Source organism: Euwallacea fornicatus, chromosome 5 (genome assembly GCF_040115645.1).
Source record: "Euwallacea fornicatus isolate EFF26 chromosome 5, ASM4011564v1, whole genome shotgun sequence".
In the NCBI taxonomy this organism is placed as follows: Eukaryota; Metazoa; Arthropoda; class Insecta; order Coleoptera; family Curculionidae; genus Euwallacea; species Euwallacea fornicatus.
The window spans coordinates 2,938,798-2,958,991 of NC_089545.1; the positions used below are offsets into that span (position 1 = coordinate 2,938,798).

At 38.7% G+C, this 20,194-nt stretch overlaps 1 long non-coding RNA gene across 1 annotated transcript in view; it reads left to right on the forward strand.

Annotated features, from left to right (window-relative positions):
* The window catches only part of LOC136339550 (uncharacterized), a 37,021-nt gene extending 29,612 nt beyond the window's left edge, over positions 1–7,409 (forward strand). The window contains exons 2-3 of the long non-coding RNA XR_010732158.1: positions 6,919–6,999; positions 7,052–7,409. This is a non-coding gene — a long non-coding RNA (uncharacterized lncRNA). The remainder of the gene's footprint in view (positions 1–6,918; positions 7,000–7,051) is intronic.
* Positions 7,410–20,194: the final 12,785 nt, after the last annotated feature.

Consider the following 20,194-nt stretch of genomic DNA (forward strand, 5'->3'; position numbering starts at 1 on the left):
AGTCTTAAGACAGTACCGCCAATATAAACACATGTACAGCGTTTGTAAAAAGTATTGCAACACCTTTCTAACTTTCATAAATTTGATATTTAGAAAATATGCTAAAATACGTATGATTTTGTTTTAAAAAATGCGTTAAAGGAATTATTATTTGTCGATCTTCAAATTTCTCACCCCTATCTAGCTACTCCTACCATCTTTTTATTTTCAAATAAAAAGATACTCAGTGTAGTATATCAAACGAAGGACAATTCAATAAAGGACACAACGGCGTATTCAGCCCTAAAATTGAATCTTCGGTTTCCTTAAAAAAATAAAAATAATAGATCGAAAATAAAGTAACTCATTTAGAAACTATTACATCAAGTAAAATTGAAATTCCTACAATAAATACTCAAATGGGGCCCCAGTAACAATTTGGCAATGACCCAGTCGTGCCCCAAACTCTTTTATGTAATTATCTAATGTTGCTTCTGTTATTCATTCTAATTCTCTTTGAAGCCTAAGACGTAAATCATCTAACTTTTGTGCTTTCTATTTGAAAAAATGATCCTTGTAAGTACCCCACAAAAAAAGAAATCAAGGGGCGTAAAATCTGGAGAACGTGGGGGCCAATCTATTGCGATTCTTCTACCGATTTAACTCCTAAGGAAAATTTCATCAAGATACTCTGTTACGGCCGTTGCAAAATATGCTGGTGAAAAGCAGTCTTTCGCTTATGAAAATCTGTATATTTTCAAAATCGGCAAAAAAAACCACGCGATGTGCTCCGTTTAAAATTCAAGTATTGATGTCATTTCCACTGAAACAGGAAAGGAGTCGGCCATCTTTGCGAGGCTTCGCTAATGACGATGTTTTGCTAGAACATGTGCTCAAAAAGTGTGAATCCCTTACGCCGATGTAAACTATTAACGACTCATAACATAAATTTCTTCATGAGGGTTGCCACACCAATTGGTGAAATAAAGCACATGAAGCTTGGCTGCGAATGTGATAACCATGGCAACACCATGCAAGCCATTTCCTTAAGATGTCCACTTTATCCATAACCGAAGAGCGTTAAGAGCCTCATAAATAACTTAGGGAATTAAGACACGGTCCCTGGTGGAAATTAAGCGGCTGCCGGGACCGTAAATAACCCAGAGCCCGGAGTGAATTAGGTGGAATCCGGTGACCGGAGCGACCGCGACTTCCCGGAATTTCACCCGGATTAATTGCCGTGGATGGGGAGCAGCGGTTTAGATGTGGCGATAATAGAGTGCGAATCTTTGCTGGGGACTTTTGCTGAGAAAGGTTTTCTCTTAAGGCGAATTAGCAGAATTTGGGTAAGTATGTGGGGAAGATTTCCGCTGAAGAAAAGAGGAAATTTTGAAGCAGGCATTTTTAAACATGATGATAATGGCGAACTATCTATCTTCCAATGAAAAACGCGAGTGTTTCGAATATATTTGAGTCATTTTTAAGATTCAAAATTTCGAGAGTAAAAGAATAATAGGGAACAGACATTATCAGAAAATCTTCATAATTTAAATAAAGACTATGACAAAAAATGGAGATGCATGCTGCTCGATGTTAACAAATTTGAATCTAATGTGTTATTTGGTCATTATCGACCTTGTAACGTTAATAATTGTAACATACCGGGCATGACGAAAGCAAAGAATGATCATTAAACAATCCTCGAGTAGACTTGCCAAGACATGCCTCAAATATCTCAGGCATGTCTTGGATAATTTTATATATTAACTATTGCCAATGACACATGCTTGATGATAATAGTGCGTGAATTAATCAACGCCCTATCTTAATGGGTCACCTCCTACGGCAAGTTTTTTGTTAATGGCTACCTGTTATTTGATAAAAACATTTTCTTTCATTCATGAGTACTTATCCATAATGGATTTGGATGGAGAGGGGGTTGGGCGGATTTTTTTAGGGGCAGCGGGGCGGTAATTAAACGTTTCGCCAAAGGCGCCAGACTTGTTAAGGCCGGCCCTGCGTATAAGTTCACCTGAAACAAATCTGAAAGTTAAGCTGCCAGGAAAAATATTCCCGACTGTAATTCAAAATGTAAAATAGCTTTAGTTTCAACTTGACCTACAAAATTGGTCTCGTAACTGACAAAGGTGCAATATGTAATGTTCTGCAGATTCGTATAGAGTACGCCCATAATAAAACTCCTCCATAATAAATTCCCTTATATCTAGAGGGAAAGTTCTCAGTTTGCGAGGCTTTTCCACAATTTTCCGGTTTAAAAACGATCGTAACGTGTGTGCCTCTGACACGTTTTCCCCAGTCAAAGGACCTGGTGCTAAATTGGCCTTTTCTAATTTTCTTTGCTAGCTAGACTTCATGAAAGCAAATTTCGGAAGGTTTTTGACGTAAATTTTTGCCTCCGGCAAATTTGCTTTTATACGGCTGCCAGCCAAAGAACGAAAACAATGTAAATGTCTTCGTACAAATGTAATTTAAATCCTGAAAAGAGCTTAACTCGACTTGATGTAAAATTGAGCAAAAATTATGCAAAAATGTATGGAAGCCTGGCGTTTGTTGGAACGCAAGACGACATTCTTCGCCAAGCAGCGCGTAACGTGATAGTTGCTACTTTAGATCAATTTGGGGTAATTTTAAAACGTGAAACTGATACGGCAAAGAAATACCCCAACATCTCTACAGGAGTGAAAAGAAATTTACGTAATTGAAATAGGTTAAGAAACGTTTCTATTTTTCCGAGTGCCGTCTCGAATTACTTGGAAATGAGGCGAACCACGGCCCCTGGTTTGATTATTTTAATTACAGTCAATCTAATTCTTCTAATAAAATTTGCCCTCCGGATTTAAGCCCTAGTGACAAGCTGACGGATGGGAGAGTGACGTTTATCCCCGGATCGTGACTATACGGTTTCCTCGAAGATCTGTCCGCGGTCTTATTAATAACAGAAAGAAAGGAGGATGATAATTTGTTTGCCTTTGCCTGGATAGGATGGTAAACAGGCTGCCTTTTAAAAAGATTGTTATGGAAATTCGTGCCCCCAATCCGGCAGGATTTTTTCCCTGTTTACCGTGTAAGCTATCGCAAAGAATTAAGCCGTTAGGATCTGGAATCCATTAATAAAGAGCGGTAAAGCGGAGAGACATTAATAAGCTGTATCGAGAGTAGTTAACACGCAATGGCTCGCGTGTTGCCGACAAGAATTCCGCAATCCGACTTTGATATTTCAATCGCAGAAGTGATTTATCGACGAAAAAGCCTCGCGTTTAATGCCTTACGTGGCACGTTTCCAGCATTTTTTTTGTTTCAAACCAGCAGAGCAAAAACGTCCATTAAAACGACTTTTTATGCGTACAAAAGGAAAAATCCGCTCGCCCTATTATTGCGGGGACAAATTTATTAAAAATTCTCTTTGGCGGCTTAATTGAAAAACGGGAATACTAAAATTATTTCCCGGAAAGCATTTTTCCCATAAATTTCCGCACAAAGGACTTCCGGGGCTGTAGGTGACGTCGCGTAAATCGCGTCACTTGATCAAAGGCCCTAATTCCCTAGTGAATAAAGGCGGACGATTTTTTTCTTTCTCATTGATGGTGTAAGACCTAAATTCAGATGGCTTATAGTGTTTTGCTTGCGAATTTAACATGAGGTAACGAAATGAGTAAACGTTAAGGAACAAAACGTTAAATTTAGAGCTAAGAGAAAATAGAAACTGCCTGGCGACGATTTTAGGTAGCGCGATATTTACGAGCGATCCTCACAAAAATCCCAAATTGAATGGCCCCCATTCGTCGTAACACGTCATACACCAGATCTACATGAAGGAAGATAAACGACGATCGTTAAAAAAGCTCAAGTAGGCGTTGAGATATCGCAGGAGTGTCTTAGATAGATTCATCACCTGTTGTCTATTTGTCAGATGTGTGACGGTAAACAGTAAATGACTCAATCAACGCCCTACGTTTACTGCTCATCGCCCACTGCGAGGTTTTCCTTAATGATCGCCCGTTATAAATACAGATCCATCAGCCGAACCACGTTAGTTGGCTCTTGCCGATCACTGATCAATTTCGATAATTTAATATTACGAGCAAATACCCCAAATCGCATGCGAATCGGCAAAACTCCTTGGTCCACGAATACGTAGATAAACGCTTGTACATTCAATTAGCTGCAGGGATAACAGCAGGCAAGCTTAATTAGCAGTTAAAGCTGCTTTTGTTTAAACTACGATTCTCTTTTAGAGTACACGCGAGATCCGTGCAAGCCAGGGCTGCGCGACGTGCAATTGCGCAGCCCCTCCACTGCAACCCTCGCCGTTCCCGGGTAATCGATGCTTCCGTCAGGTGTGGATTTTACAGGTGTAGGGCTACAGTCGCACTCATACAGCGGAAGGCGTTTGTGAACGAAACGTAACCTCGAAATTCGTTCTTTCGCTCCCTACAGAAACATAAAAAATTACCTATAGCCACTCTCCCCCTCCGTTTACTTGACACGCTGACAAACTTTTTATAGAATTTTCTTTCATAACTTCACAAATAACCTATCTAAGTTTAACCTTCACCTTTCGTTCAATTTGGCCAGGAGAAGAACAAAGTCGATTTTCCCACACCAGGCGAAAAGTGCAGAGGTGGTTTTCCACATTTGTCCGATCATTAATCGGCAAACGGCCCCGGTCCGGTGATTTAACGCCGTGTCATGGCCGGAAGTGGCCTCTGCTTTACGGCGACCCCCTTAATGGACGTGCGGGAATTTGATTTCCTCCCGTTTGTCTTCGCTAAGGAAGACAAAATATTGTTGTGTTTGAGAAACTGGAACCATCACGAGATGTGAATAATTGAAGTTAAACGACCAACGAAAAACAAACAGCTACCTCTATTGCTGGAATTAGAGGCGCTTATTACGAACACGCGTACAGTCGCTCAGAAAAGTATTCGTACGGCGGAAAAAAAATTCTGTGACCCGTAATTTTCGACTGCACAAATACTTTTTTGAGTGACTATACGTCAACCCATTTGTTTTTTGTGAGTTCAATTCAGTTATTGCCCATCCAAGAGCCCGCGAAAATTTTTGACACCAAGACATGCGAGTTTTTTTGCGTGCAGTGAACTTCTCAACAAATCCCCACCTTGTACATAGAGCCATTTTCTAAAGACCTTTAACTCCTCCATTGTTAAACGTCAACCAAAGCAACTAAAAACCAAATTTGACGTTTTCGAGCCTTGCAATTTTAACGAATTTATGCGAAACTTCTGGCCCTCCTGTATATTTTTCGCTGGGAAATCTCGGGCGGGGCCCTATTTTAATAAAGGAGGCACCGAAACACTGACAAGAACTAAGGGCCGTCAATCAGGCCTGTAATGGCCCACCGGCATCGGGGTAATGTGACACTGTACCCGGCGAAACGACATGGCAAATAAAGAAATACTGCCACCGACAGACAAATTAGGGAGAACGTACGTGTGGAAAACCGCATGTGTGTACATAAATTTGATTAGCCGACAACCCTGTAGACGTCAAGGCTGATGCGAAGTTAGGGAAGTGAAACTCATATGCTGCAAAATCGTCCAAAGTCTCTCGGGCATCAATTAAACTCGTTGGTTTTCGCTGGGTGATAAATCTGGAAGTTTTGACGGCCATGCATCAGGGTTGTAAGCATAAATCAGCCCTAATATCGGTTTTCATCGCGAAAACATCAAAAATATAAACCAATAAAGCCGACAGGGCGGGCATGAATTATTCGGCGACTTTCGCGTTTCACCTGACCGCTCCAGAGATTTACGATCCGGCTAATCGTTCGCACGGGACGATAAATTCAAGAAAATTAATTTTTCCCCTTTGTCGGAGGCTTTTCTCCCAAAAAGAGCCATTTCGACCACGAGCTTCTAGATGGAGATACCAAGTCCTGTGAGAACTCGAAGATAAGTGATTTTCTGGAAGGATATGGGTTTAGGCGGTAGATTGCGCCTAAAATGCTTGTCTCAATTTCGATATACAGGGTGTCCTCGAATTACGTGGCCAAAATAATACCGCAGATTGTTTGAGTGAAAATAAGTCGATTTAACTAAACTTCCCTCAGTCGAAAAGTTGATAATTATGGAGCTACAGGGTGTTAAAGTTGAAAAAAAATCACATTTTCTTTAATATCTTTCGATTTCTTTGAGTTAATTTCACGAAATTTCATATTTGAGGGTGTTTTAGGATACGAAATTCAAATTTATTAACGATTTAGTTGTTTCTTCTAGGGGGCGCCACAAGCGACCATTAGGACACATTTAAATCTCTGTAACTTTTTCGTGCCACGGTGTATATTATTTTGGTATTTAAAAACCTTTTTCCCTACCTTTTATACTTAGAAAAGGTATACTTTATTGACGTCGCTAGAAGCAACGGTGTTGGAGAAAAACAGGCATGGATCTAATGAGGTGATTGACGTCCTCTTGTGGGATTTCATTCCATACTAACTGGACAGCATGGCATAGCGCTTCTAGGATTTGTGGGGGATGGAGTAAATTATGCAACCTTCCACCTACAATATCCCATACATGTTCAGTGGGTGAGAGGTTTGGAGATCGAGGTGGCCAAGGTAGCATTTTATTGAAACAAGTCCATAGTCACTCTAGCCACACGTGATTGTGCATTGTCTTGCTGGAAAACTGGATTAATAAGAGTTTCCATATAAGAAACGAGATAAGGTTCCAGGACTTTTTGGATGTATCGTTGGACTGTCGTGCTGCCTCTAGTGAAAAGTAAAGGTAACACGCTACCATATGCATTAGCATCTCAAACCATTACCCCAGTAGGCTGATGGACATGACCCTGTATTATAAACTGACGATCCCGTTTTCTCCTTATTCTTACCCGACCATCATGTATACCAAAACGAAATATGGATTCGTCACTAAACACGATATTATCTCATTCCAGATTCCAAACTATCCGTTCTCTGCACCACTGCGGTCGATTTTGACGTTGATCTAAGGTGGGGGGTAACACAAGATGGAAACGGTAAGAAATCACCCCAAAATTTCTTATCCGGCGATAAATGGTCCAATCTCAGTGGGCCTTCAATACTCAGCAAACTACTGATCCACCAACGGCCTCGACGAGACGGGGCTATCTATTAGGGCCGTAATTCGAAGGCGGCGATCTTGGCGTTCTGTAGTTTTTCGGGATCGTCAAGTACCTCTCCTGTCTGTTTGCTCTTCTTGGAGGCATACCTGACAACATCTCACTAGTGTGTGTACACACGACTCAATCTAGTGACGATTTCCCTAAATGACCGACCAGCCTCTCAAGGACCCACCATTCGACCTGTCTCTAACTCGCTCAATTAATGAAAATTTCGCTACATTTTTGGTTAATCTAAAAGCACTTAGTAAGCGCACTATACGCCAATAAATGATATTTTTCAGTCATTGTTGATATTTTATTTCAATTTTTATAGTATAAAAAAAACCTTAAATTCCTGATAACTCGTAAATACGTTAATAAATATGACTGAAAATTTAATTGTTTTTTGTGTTCCAATATACAAACATGCATGCCAAAAATTATATAAATAAAACCATTTTTACGGGGTGTTCTCTTTCCTATGTCACGCAGTATACATATATCTATCTTAAGTGTGACAATTTCGGCATTTTCTGCTTGGATACGCGCTCAATTCACACAGAATCGACAATCTGCATTGTCGCCAAGAATCTGTCCTTCTTTGGAGTGTTCGAGCATACTCATTGAGTGGTTGAAGGAATGGTGGCATGAGCCTCTAACTCTACGTTATCAGCGTTCAACAGAGTAAGCAGTGCTTTGTGTGTAACGTTGGCGTTATTAAGGTCGTAACTCAACATCACACTCGACGTGTGTGCGTCATCTAATCAAATTTACGGCCCTACACCGACGCCATTCTTTTTGCTCCCGCGTTGAAACCGCCGCCATTTTTTATCTCATTTTTTTTCTCCTTTTGCTGTTTCGTAATGCCGCTATTAGTTGGGCCGTGAGGACTGGATTAATTGCAAATTTCAGTTTTAACTTGGCCTTAAAACAGGTCATCACGGAGGCCACCCGTTAGAATTAGCCGGTTATCGGTGTTATGCACAATTCATTCGGTGAACGCGTCCAATAAATATCAATTGCAATAAATTGGTTGGAGGTAAATTGCTAAATAAAAGATACGCTCCATTGCAATGGCAAGTTTCAATTTATTCAGTACGTTTAATAACGCTTATTTATGGCTTAATATAGTATTCGGTTCGAAGGCCGTTATTTATGACAAATGCCGTAAAAAGCGTTCCCCCTTTCAAAGAATACAAAATATTTTCGATAAATAACATTCTCTGGCTGCGATGTATGTACGGACATATATTTTATTCTCCGCGAATTTATGGAGCATTTATGATTATTGGAACAATATATTTTTATTGCAGCCCCAAAGCTTTATGCTCTCAAGATTTATAGCGTGAGCAAAATAGTCATCAGCTTCTTTCACGAAAGATGTTGATTACGAAGAGAAATTTACAGCCTTCGTTGTTGGCTAAATAACTCGACACATCTCATTGCCAGGCAAAAGCAGCTTCACCCTCCTTTGAAGATTTTTCTCTAGAGAGTAACAATTTTACATTTATACGAGCCCACCAAATAACAATTTACTCTTTACTTAATGGGACCAACCTTTTTACTCGTAAAACCTTGAAAGCGTACTTTGCCATTTTGACCCCTTTTGGCTTAGTTTATTGGGGCATCACGTCAAAGACGCTATGTAAGGGATTTTCAAAGGAAGGGATAAAAAAAAACGTTGATATGTACCTACTTAACCCATTTCTCTTTGCTTAATAGTGTTCCCGACATGAATGCGAAGCATCACACTAAAAAATTGTTCTTTGTGTAATAAATACATAATGCAAGGTTTTATGGCACGAATCAGTTACCATTGTGTAACGCAAGCCAGTTCATGAAAGCACGAGTCGAATAAAACCTCAATACGTACGCGTTACAGACAGGATTTATGTCCAATTTCACGTTAATTTGCTAATAATTTAAATCAAAATACCTTAATCACCTCTTAATGGTTATTTATATAAGCGAATAAAGAACATCTAGATTCCCGATCGTCAGCAAATGGGCTTTTATTCTATGAGTGGATAATCAATTTTTCAGTGACGAGTTCTGCGGACAAATTTATTCAGTTTTGAACATACAGGGTGTTTCAAAATTATGGGATCAAACTTCTAGGAATTGTTCAGTGTGAAAACAAAATACATCTGAGCCTACGAACCAACGCGCGGGTATGTCTCCGTAAGGCGCTGCAGCCTTGACGCTTTAAAGCAGTTACGTGCAAAAATGTGTTTTATCGAGCTTTGGGACGTTTTATTTTAATTTGTATATACAAAATGATGCTACAGTAATTAATCAAAACACATTTGGATTTCATATTCAACATTTCAATCGGTAATTCGGACAACATTGAATCGACAATGATTGTCTAATTCCGTGACCCCCTAGATCACCAGATCTAACACCTTTCGATTTCTTTCTGTGGGAACATATAAGATCCCTGGTCTATGATACACCAGTAGAAACAGAGCAATACCTGGTTGCACGAATCACTGCGGCATTTGAAGTCGTTCAAAACGATTATTAAAGTTTTAGCCAAGTCCGCAGAAACATTGTATGTCGTTTAAACAAGGGCAATGAAGACCAAGGACGATATTTTAAACAATTACTGTAGTGTTATTTTGTACAAATAAATTAAAATGAAATTCGATAAAAACATTTTTGCATTAAGCTGCGTTAAATCATTGTAAGGCCGCAGCGCCTTAATGAGACATTTACGGATGCAGATTCTTATACTCAGATGTCTCCTATTGTTGCACTGAACCACCCCTAGAAGTTTTATCTCATAATTTTAAAACACCCCGGATTATGGTTAAAGCGTATAAATTAAATTTACACGGCATTTTATTGTGGAAAATGTAATAAGGTCCACATAATCACTCTTAACTGATGTGTTTCCTGATTTTTCTACTACACACAATTTCGATTCCATACCGTGGCATTAATGGCAGATATTTTGATGGCTTCTCTGTGTTCAGTTTTAATTCATTGATTAGTAAAATTTATATCCGCCAGTTAAGGTCCGTTTCGGCTATGCATACTGATGTCAATTGCGTAAGTGGATAAATTTTTTTTACCACAAGTGAATAAAACACTATTTAGAACATCGCTACACAATGGATATATGACTGATAGTGAGTGAAAATTGAATAAAAGGAATTTATATTTGTCGGTCAGTATTAGGTCATGATCAGGCCAACAGTTAACACATCTATTACCTGTATACGCTATTATATCAAAATATAGCTTTCTTGTAATAGGGCGATAACGAAAGAGTTTGAGCCCACAAAACCTTGTCCTAACAGAGTCCGTTATAATCAAACAGGACGTAAACTAATGTTTCCCCTGCTCTTACCTTGATTCATGCTTGTCCTTTAATTATCTATTTCTCAAAATGTCGCTTTCTTCTTCTAACAAATTATTACTTTAGTCTGCTTTGCAATTATTGTCATCCTCATTTTTATCTGCCCAGCAGTAGGGCCGCGTTTATGTAGGTTGCTACCCAAGGCATACTTTTTGCCGCCCCCGTACACCATTCCTATTTAGCCATACCATCATCCTATTGTGTTATTTATGCAATACTTATAGGACTTTTTTGCCGCCCCCACATATTTGCCGCTCTAGGCTGCTGCCTATCTTGTCCAATGGATAAAACGGCCGTGGAGCGATTCTTTTCAAAAGAAGCTTCATTGTTCTTGTTCTTTGAACCATTGACCCGATATACATGTACAGGGTAGGCAAACGTTTTTTTTTTAATACCCTATATATAATTGCACTGCTATGTTTCTACCTTTTTTACTTTTTAAACATATTTTATGTACTGGGTGGACCAAAATATGTAACCAATTTCCTGGGTTCATATGCAGGGTGAATTTTTTTAAAGCAAAAAAAAGCAATTCTTCTAAACCACTTTATGGTGTAGTAACTTTTACATTATTTACATGACCATATCTTCGATCTCCCTTTCCCTCAAATAGGCAAGTGAGGTAGTAACTCGTTCCAAAACAAGTTTATACCAAAGGGGAATAAATCTCTTTTCGATCTTGCCTTGCCTTACTAAATTTAGGACCACTAGACCAATTTACGGGCAGCTTTGCTGGAAGAGAATTTCCATGGAAACCACGAAACTGTCCGTCACTTCGTCTTTACTTCAACGTTTCAATTGATATTGCATTCTTGGTAAAGCCAATGGTCATATTGGCCCTAAGATTGATGGTTCCTAAGGTAGGCGCGTACACATTCCAGCGATAAATGAATCAGCAACAAAAACTGAGGTAGGAATAAAAAAACCTTTGCTGCTGTTTATTTTGAGAAGTCGACCTGTCCGGTAGCAGGACATAAAACGTCCGTTAAGTAAGTTAAACCCCGCATAAAATCGCAGTTAAATTGATAATTGACGGCGCAGTAAAGCCGGTAATAACCGCCGTAATTTACACGGACCGAATTAATCGCGCTCGTAAACGGAGACAAGATTTACGGCGTAAACGCGCTCACGACGGCCAAGCAAATTTACCCCCGCGGTTACGACTCTGACCATTTCCTCAACCGAGTGATACTGATCAATAACTCTTCGTATCTACTGACTATACTGACAGTTTATGTTCTATTTCCATAACTTGTACCATCCGAACGGATTAAATATGAATAAAATGAAAGTAAATTGTATGCGCATGGGCCACTAAGTCGCCTTCGAGCATGCTCAGTTAGACGAGCAGCGTCGACAAATTACCGAGACTGACCAGTTTTCGTAATGCTATTGATTGTCTCTGTAGGCAGAAACGGCTAAATATCGATAAGAAATACCGTAATCGTTGGGCGGTTCTTTCGCAAAAGAAAATTAAACGCGCCGCAATATAATTATAATTAAAACACGCAGTACACATTACCGTGAGGAATTATGGGAGGGAAAATGAGCGTACGCGGCGAAAAATGCCTGGGGATTCTTATCTGGGTTTGTTATGAAGCCATAATTCAGGTTCTCGGTAGGTGATTTAGTTGCTTCCAGCACGACTTTACTCAACTTTTTATTTAACCGGCCATATATCTACCATCAGGGAAAATAGAATTATTGCCCTGCAGATGAAAGATTGGCCGCTTAATTGGTTTATTATGTAAATGCCTCAATGAGTTATTTACCTCTTTATTAGAAAATTTTCGCACGAATGTATCACTGACATGTCGACTACTCCCAGATGTGAGATACGAACATTTCCAAAGCAACGTTTTGGAATCCGCATTTGAGCCCTCTTACTTTTTATAGGAAGCATAAAAAAGTGCCTGAGCGAACAGGGTGTTTCGTTTTAAACGCCTTTCCTTTTAATTTTTTTATTTTTATATTCGAAAAAAATGTTCTATACAAAACGTAGGGTTATATAGCACTTCGATTCTTATCAATTTGGAACATAGTGTCCCAAAAGAGCGAGAGACCAAACTAGTGCTTTTTAAACGAGAATCCCAGTATATGACTATTTTGATTGATGAGGCTTCGTTTGAAGCATGCGCATAGCTGCGTAATTATAGATGTATTTTTGTTAAACTAACTATACTATTTAAGACGAGAATTTCATAAACCATTCCTCGAACACGGCAGCAAAATTGAAATATTTCAGTGACAACGTTGCTAGGTCGAAGTTATCGCTACGTTCGCACCAGTGCAAATTCCGAGGATATTCCCAGAAGTGCTCGACTTAACATGTAGATGGCGATATTATGTTAAAAATTTGCCTATATTACAAAAACCTAACCTTAAAGAGTTTGTGTCTAAAATTTGTGGGTGCTACGTTGGTTTGTGTTGATTTTGGAGCCGTTTTTTGTGAACGCTTTTCTACGTTTTGTGACACGGAATAAATGGCTCATCGACACGTGATATAACGCTTTCATCTGAAAGGTCTTAATCCATCCAAAATTAAAGCGGAGTTTGATTCTACTCTGGGAGAATCTGGTGCTTCGTTAACTATTCTACAATGCTAGGTGGCAGAGCTTAAACCCCTTCGGACGTGCTGTCAAGACGAACTCCGCAGGGATCGACCTAACGACACTTCAGATCTGACCACTCCAGATATTGTGGCGAAAATCCGCACAATTGTACTGGCAGACTATCGGTTAAAATTACGGGAGCTAGCAGGCATGATAGAAATTTCAAAAAGTACTGGACATCGCATTTCCACCGGACAATTGGATGCGAAAAATTTTAGCGTAAGATGAATAAAAATAGCGTTGTGAGGATGTTTCAAGGGAGTGTTTGGCAAAGGTTCGTAGCAATAAAGCGGAATTTTTGCGTCGATTTATAACCATGGATGAAACATCGGTCCATCATTGCACACCTGAGACAAAGGAGCAGTCAAAACAACGGACTCAAAGGGTAAAAAGGTTTGAAAGAGGGTCAAAACCGCTCCATTTGCAGGAAAGATGATGGCGTCAGTTTTTTTGGATGCAGGTGGAATAATTTTTATTAACTATCTCTCTAGAGGAAAAACAACGAACGCAGAATATTGAACAAATTTATTGCAGCCTTTGAGCGAAGAAATTAGGAAAAAGCAATCGTATTTGGCGAAAAAGAAGGTCTTGTTTCACCAAGACAACGCACCAGCCGCACTTCTGTCATCGCGATGGTCGAAGTCGGTCAACTTGGTTCCGGACTTTTTCCTCATCCACCCTATTCGCCAGATTTAATCCTCTCAGACTAGCCAGCGATTGGTTCAACTCAAGAATGCCAGTGCGTTACGAGCTACCAGTATTGAAACGTATTCTCCGAGATAATTGCATTATAATTATCGATAATTTGGCATGAAAGCGTTTGGTCCAGACACTGCACGAATTCGTTTTGTTCGCTACTGTACCCCTTGTATGCGGATATTACAGACTAAGCCTTCAGCGATAATTAAAGCAAAAAAAATGGACTAGACGTGTTATTATCTGAAGGCAATTATGTTTCCGTCATAACCATATTTTAGACATGTTGCGATAATGTGAAGGAAAATGAGGAATTATTAGCCACGGTACATTTAAAATGGTAATGGCTTCGATAATTTCAGAGTGCGAGTGCTATTGTGCTAATAAGACCCGATAGGAATCGACAGCGAGCGATGGAAATGCTAATTCCTTCCGACAAAACAAACGGTTGTTAGTTCCTCTCTATTTCTGCAGGCATCAGAAAACTGGAACCTAAAAAACTCCCTTTGTGTCATAATAATATGGATCTTGCTCCCCGTCGCAGCTTGCCCTTTTGAGTACCTTCAAACGTTTTCTTCGATGATAAACGGCAGTGCATGTACCGCAACACTGGTTCGAAAAGACCAGATATATTGACCCTTCGTAAGGGACATTTGTACAATTTATAGAGCACTTTCGTCGTCTTTTAATGCCGATGGCCCGAGTAAATCACCGGAAACGGTCCAGCAAAGTACAAATAACCGGAGGGGGTGTTCCGGTGATAAATCGATTTTATTTGTTTACTTGTCACGAATTAATATTCTGAGTCACTATTATGGATCGTATAGGTATCTGTTTTATTTCCCACCCTTGTAAAACACATTTTTGGGTTTAGTTTAATAAAATCCGCGTTTTTGACTGAATTCCCGGCTCCCGCCGTTTTCAAGATTCCCACACATATTTGCGCCAGCCAGTCATATGTTCAGCCGTATTTGCGACAATTTTTTTGCTAAGCCGAAATTCGCTAATGAAAATCATTTTACTGCGAGGTTCAAAAAGAGGGAAGCATAAGGTAGCATTAGCGATCCCTGGACGCAGGAACTCCCACAGCTTACGGGGTCCTTCTGTGTGACATCCAACACCCCCCCAGACGTCACTTGCTTGATTGGTTCCTACGCGTAACTGGGGACACACACAAAATTTGACAATTCGTGGTGTACCAAAAACGACGATTATTATCAAAAAATCCGCTTACAGGACAATAATGAAATCAAAGTCGTGGAAAATCATTCCCGTATATCCCGTTTGTCTGTACCCTGTCAGATATTAATATCCTGCTTGCAAAGCGCATATTGACAAATTAATTCCTACTGATTTTCTGGATAAATTTGCATGGGACGAACCACAAAGGAGTGCTACCCTATAAGTAAACGGTCTTTCATTGTTAGGCGAATTCGAATTAGAAACATATGTGGTAGTGGTTTTTTTGTGTTTTAAATCCAGAAGTGCCTTGAAGGTACACGGACCGATTAATCAACTTCAGGTTTCCCAAGGAAGATACCTTAATTTGTAAAAATAAGATCACTTACGCTGCGACGCTCCTCGTTATTAATAAAAGCCATCAATTCGTCGGTGAAAAAGCTGTCAAAAGCACGATGATGCAGTGCAGCCCACTGTATAATTAATGACGTTCATATCATTATATTTTCATTCTGCAATCAAAGTCGGTTCTGTTTTGATTAATTGACATCGGTGGGGGCTCATGCAGCTTTTGATCCTCTTTGATCCTTTGTCGGACCATTTGTTTAGCACGCACCAGTTTTGACTGTCATGGATAGAGTATGATATCGAGTCACTTTATCCACCGAACTTAACTTTCATGTATGAAACCATCCCTTACGATGAGATCTCGCCCGATAGGTAATTATCACATATTCGTGGCGTTAATCTGGGGACCGCAATTTGGCGGGTGGCTTACGAGGAAATACGGTCTGAACAGGGCTTTAGGGCTGAACCCGATGTAAGGCACAAGATAATACAGCGTGTACTGAATTAAGCAGCTCCTAAACGACAATTTCCATGGGGAAGGCCATTTATACCGCATCGTTCGGGATTAAGCACAGGGCTAAATGATTATGAGTTAAAGGATTAGTGGAGAAATAATATGTCCGCGCATGTTTAGTTGGATCTGCTTGTTTAAACCCTTGTTGAACATTGTGACAATTATTAGTCTTGTACAGTTAAATAAGCAACGGCGAGCCTATCCGTGTGGGGTCGTGCATGTCACAGTTCAAAGATCGCCCTGTGTAGGTGTTATCTAGGAGCTAACGTTTTACATAATAGCTACATCTATATGCACGTGCATCTGGAGAACTGTTGGAAATTACCATTTAGTCGCTATTCGGGGTCTTGTTCATTCCACTAACTGACAAATCGATGTTTGTTTTATTGTTGCCCTCTTGTGCGGATTATCTTATACTCGTACAAGGTGTTTTATAAGTTTAGCGATAGAGAATAAGTACGTACAGGCCAAGAATAATAAGAAGTTTATGAAGTAGCATATCAGCTTAACCTATCAAAAATTAATGGTTTGTTCTGTGAAAAAATGACTTCTTTGATATCGTAATTCTCGATTCTTTACAAAAAATTGAGAATTTTTTAAACCTATTTTCCATATACGTATCTTCGGGACCGTAGGGGGAATAGGGGTACTAAGTGAGTTAAACTCAAAGAAAAAAACAGTTGAAAAATAGAGTAAATAATATAACGAAATCTAGCTTAACCTAAACTGTTTTTCAATTATGTTATATGTTTGTTTTCATTTGGGTAATAAAGGTTTGGTTAGGTTACTTTAGGTAAGTTCGGCTATGGTTTGGTTAAGTCCGGTTAGGTTAAATGAGATCATTTACTACAAGATGACTCTGAAAAGTCTATACAAAAATCTTCCACATATTTCTGAGGAGAAATTATGACGATTTAACCCAATTTACCCGAGTCCAAAAGTGGATGGTTTTAAAAATACAGGACGACAATGTGAAAATTAAAAAAGGGAAAAAATAAATACTCCATTTGTAATGGTACTATCTAAACAAAAGAGCGCATCGGGGGGTTTTTAGATGCGAGAAATCAGAATCCATTTACATTTACGATGCACATTTTAAAAGGCATTGTCAAAGCTAGGTGGACTCTGTTAAAAAGTGCATAATTTTTTTAACATCCGGTATAATATTTATATGTGACTAGATTTGTGTTTTCCTACATGTTTTATGAAACAAAAGTGACTTCGTACAAGTCCCTGTGGGCATTCCATCTTGAGATATTTGAAGTTTACAGTTCGCTGCATGTCATGAAAAGTAATTTTGAGGTACATTTGTACAGTACAGGAAGATAAATAATAAAAAATTGGTATGGTCACATAAAAATATGAATATTTAAAATAATAATAAGTCTTGCAAATTATTTAAATATTTAATTTTTTTTTTCATTTCAACTCTACGAATAAATAAGGACTAAAGTCATTTTTCAAGACATGCAGCTAACTTTAAACTTCAAATATCGCGAAGAGGAATGCCCGTAGGGACTGGCATCAACATACCTTTTTTTACTAGAATATGTAGAAAAACACAAATTTAGAAATAAATAAGTTATATACGGGTGATGAAAAAAGTTATGTTCCTTTAAAGAAAAGTTTACCTAGCGCTGACGACGCCCTCTACAATGTGGATCGAAAATGTAAATGGGTTCTGATTTCTCGTCCTTAAAAACTCCCCGATGCGTCATTTTGCTCAGATATCACCATTATAAACGAAGTAAATAATTTTTTCCTTTTTTTAAATTTTCACTTTGACACCCTGTACATTGAAACCGTCCATTATTGGATTAAGTTGAATTGAGTTGAATCATCGTTTTTGCCTCAGAAATTTGTGGTAGAATTTTGTACAGACCTTTTGGAAGCATCCTACATATTCTTCAACTTTTTTTGTTTTAATAAATATTGTATCCCTCCCATTATCCATATTCACTTCACTCTCCCGAAAGCTTGGAGATATTTATATGGAGAATAAATGAAAAAAATTGGCAGTTTTTGTAAAAAATCACGTATCACCATATCAAAAAAGGAATTTTTTCAAAGAAGCAATTTTTGGTGGGCTAAAGTGATATGAACCCGTTTATAAGATTGCTTCTCCATAAAAAAACAATATAAATCGCTTTTCATTATTGCGAATCTATTGTGACGTCATCAAATGCCCACCGTGGTTGCAAAATTGTAAATAAGGGGATATACGCGATTTTCATCTCAGTTGGGGTTGACGGTTTGCAAGGCGATAGTGGTTGTTGGGCCAAGAAAAACATACGTGCAAAGACATAGGCACACGTGGATGGAGCATGTGCATAAGTCTAGTGAAAACGAAAAAAGAAAAAAACAAGAAAACCAGAGCATTAGTTACGCCATTTTGTAGATTCACAGTAAGTGCTTCCATCACTTATTTTTTTATTCACGTCACAAACTGTAACGATTGAGAGTCGCCTTACGTAAAATGGCAAATCATACAAATTTAATGTGTTAAAAAAGAATAAATATATATTTGAATGTCTAAACGTACATAACCTTATATTTTTGCATGGTTGCCGCTTAAGTTGTTGACGTTTTAGTTTAATTTGGTGTTTTAAACTGTTGTGGTCGTCGTTTATCAACTTTGGCGATAAAAATTTGTTCGTTTGAGAACCAAAATAATTCTCCTGGTTGTTTATTATCAGTGGTTTTATTACTATTGTTGGTATAATGCGCAAATGCTTAAATAGTCAGTGTAAGGAGTTTGTAGCGTCCCTGCTACATATTAGATTTCAAAAGATGTGGCATCACTGCTGCTATGAAGCCTGTAACGTGCATAAAAAGTTACGTTATTTGAACCATAGAGCCTTCACGGTAGCGTTGTCATGGACACTTGTTATGCGAAGTTTCATACAACGGAATGCTTGTGGGGATGATTGGACATGCAAATCCGGACAGCCAAATTTAATGAGCGTTCAAGTAGAAAGAAAAGTGGATGTCGGGCAACTCGGGGACACGTGTTTTCAAGTATTAGTTCGATAAGCCATACATATACCAAGTATGTACACACTCATCATGGAACATATGTTCAAAGACATACGTAGAACATATTCTATGTCCGAATGTTATGCGCGGACCCGCACACATTCTTAATGAACCCACTTAGTAAAAAACGCGTATTGTCGGGTTCAACATCTTCTTTCTTTCTCTCTTGACCGCAAATGAAATTTTGCGGAAACGTCGTCAGCACTACGAACGATCAATGGCAAAAGCACAAGACGAGAAACAAAACTCAATTTGAAATTCAGTTGATTATGGCGCTATCCACTATCCATTCAAACTCACCCAACCAGTTCGCAGGGGCGTTTGCCCACATTATTTCCGCGTCAAATTAATAGAAAAATTAGCGCTTTTAAATGAATGAATATGGTTCGTAAGAAATTTGTGGAAATTTCAGGAGACTTTTATGAATCACTGGGCAACAAGAATTTTCTGTAGGAATTCAGAACCATAAACTTTAGATGAATATTGAGACATGAATTTCTCGAACCATCAGGAATTATAGAGAATTTACTCAACTAAAAGAGTCTCTCTGTACGAGGAATGTTCAGAAATCTTGACTAATTGGCTAAAATGCTTGGCTCTCAAAAATTAAGAGAATTTTTCTTTAGAGAACCTAAACTCTTCACCAATCAGTAAGTTCACCTGCAGATCTAGGTCATTCTCTTTGGAAGCCAAAAATTTCTCGAAATATGAGCAATCTTCAAAAAGAGACTGTAACAGAAGAGTCTCTCTTGGCATATGGAATTTCAGGAACCTTCTAAAAATCGTCAACCAGAAGAATTGCTCTGTATGGGAATTTTCAAGACAAAAAATTTCCCCACAAACCCATAAACTCATATGAAAACCTGGAAGAATTTCCGTTGTCCACAGCTCTATAAGGGTGTAGTAATTTTGCACGTGTATGCAGACACAAGATAAGATTTATTAATATCTACCGTGCAAAAAAGGCTATCGACCATGATGAAATTCTATCAGAGTGCATTAGTAATGAATGCCTATCCAGAGAGCTAAGAAGGACATTTCGTTTACACTGAGCGATCCGAGCTTTGCTGAGCTGCATATCATTTCATCATTTTCACAATAACGAACAAATATACCAATAATTCTAAATTATGTTTCAAATTTTAACGTGGAAGGTATAGGTACCCCAAAAGAATTTTTTCAATCGGCATATTTTAAATGTCTCTTACGCTCACTTCTGCCGCATCGATAAACTTGTGAAACATCCTCTAAACTGAAGCCGGAAAATTTGATTTTGAACCTTTCATCAAACATTAAACATATATGCTACTCAATGTAAGCATACCTAGGGGCCATTGCACC